Source organism: Cryptomeria japonica, chromosome 7 (assembly GCF_030272615.1).
Source record: "Cryptomeria japonica chromosome 7, Sugi_1.0, whole genome shotgun sequence".
Taxonomy (NCBI): domain Eukaryota; kingdom Viridiplantae; phylum Streptophyta; class Pinopsida; order Cupressales; family Cupressaceae; genus Cryptomeria; species Cryptomeria japonica.
This window is the reverse complement of record NC_081411.1, coordinates 70,853,705-70,856,072: the sequence shown is the minus strand read 5'-3', so window position 1 is coordinate 70,856,072 and position 2,368 is coordinate 70,853,705.

Here is a 2,368-nt window from a genome sequence, read left to right as displayed (position 1 = left end):
TTTTCTATATGTAGATTACAAATCCAACAACAAAGAGTTGCATATTTTTAGAGAGAAGACTGAGACATATTTCAAGATTTTAAACATGTTAAAAATTATGCACCATGTAAATTATCACATATATCCAACACTTTTTGGCTAACTTTTTGAGGGAGTAATATGTGGAAAATCTTCATCCAAAATTCTAAGTGTTAGCCAACAAAAGAACCTTCAAGACTAGGAAATCTAACACATTGGTTTGATATTTTTAATCTCATATTTTGGTGATAGATGTATTTCATTACCTTATTTCTAAATCTACAATTCTTTATTAAATTTTAGTTTAATTCCTATTTGATTATGCTTAATATTATCAATTTTGCACAATTTCTTATCATAAGCACATCGTATCATAATTAATCAAAAAGGGAACAATCAATCATAATCCTCAGCTCTCCTATAGGACTAAAGTTGAGCCTAATTGATTTTTACTCATTAAAAAAGTTCAAAAATGTTTTTTAGTTTACATTTGTAGAATAAATACTCCATTTCTATCAATTCATTTTAGGGAACCCGACATACAAGTTATATTTTGCAAAATTTTGATTTTCATTTTTATATTCGAATTATATTCACTTAATTGATACATATTTCCAATTATATATGAAATCTATCATTTATGCACTTACATTTCACTCATTTAGCTATCCAATTCACTTTCAATTCATTTTTGTGAGACTGACATCTCTAACATTTGCATCTTCTTTAATTTTTAGTATTAGATCTAATTTTTACAAGAACGTTTTAGATTTAGATGCATTCATTTCTCAAATATATTTTATATGTGCTACATTTGATATCATTTCTATTTGATGTTTATTATTTAGAAATAAAATTTTCTTTTTGAATGTCTAAATGTATGCTTAAGTAGATTCTTTCACAATATAGCCATTTTGTGGGTGTGATAGTTTCCTAAGCATAAATTTCCTAAAGGTTCTCATATGCATATGAACATTTTGAGGAAAGAGGATAATTACACTAGCACTTTTATCCTTCATTTCTCTATTAAGGATGAAGCATTAATGAATTATGCTTGTCCCTCTCCAAAAAATGGTCTCCCATAAGAATATTTTAGTGTAAGAGGATTATACCATGAAGACTTCCCTTCAAGACACATTATCTATTCAATTTAATGAGATCTTTTCTAGAGAGGAAGTGTTGATGAATCATACTTTTCCCTCTCCCAGTTTTCCTTATTTTCATTAGGACATTTTTGTGAAAGAGATATCACTACGAATGTATCCAATGCTCTCCCTCTTAAACATAAAGCTAGAGTGTATAAAGAGCTCAATCAAGTCAACTCTACCCATATTTCTAGTCATATAAACCCTAAAATTGTTGTTCATATTCATCAAGATGCTCCTCAAACTCAAAAAACATATGTTATTATTCTAAAAGGTGTTAAAAATATAAATATACCTCCTAATTATATCTTAAGCTTTTTAAAATAACTCACTCAAAGTGATAAGATTAATCAACAACATGATTATCATACAATTTCCCACACATATAACACTCAAAATAACAAGAAAGGTTCAAATTCCTTTCCTACCTCTCAAACTTTTCTTGCTCAAACCCCTTGTCTTTCACATTATGTTGATAATGAGTATGTTCTAGTTGAGAATCTACATCCTACTCCATTTAATATCTTCCTTTTGTATTGTATTCAAACTTCACCTACATACCACAGGATGCTTCAAGAATCTTTACAAAAATTAGTTGTGCCACCTTCTACTATACCAAATAATGCAATAATCATTCTCGACTACATGAACGCAATCAAGTTAGATATTATATTAAAAAAAATATGGTTTACCTCCATTATAAGTAAAAAAAAAATATGATCCCTTCATTATTGGTATGCTCATCAGTGGTAATAAAATAAGATGTACCCTAGTTGATAACAACTCGGGTCTTAATATTTGTAGCATATAATTGTTACATATTATCAAAGTTGATACCCCCCTTAGTTAATCAAATTATATTTGTATTTATGTGTTCTATAATATTTGTAGACAATAATTAGGTACAATTATATTACCTATTAAATTAGTTGAGGTAATCATACCCACAACTCTCCATGTCATTAATGATACCCTCACACACAACCTTCTCCTAGGTATACTATGACTCCACGCTATAGAAGATGCCCTTTCTACTCCATCACAATCTCAAAATTGTTTATATTAACAAGAAGTAAACTCTAAAAGGTGATAAAAATTAATATGGTAGAGTTGAAAAAGGAGTATGATGCATTTCTTCTTTTAACACTATGGACATAGTTTTCTATTGATAATGTTTTCTTAAAAAAAAATTGGGGTTCACTATA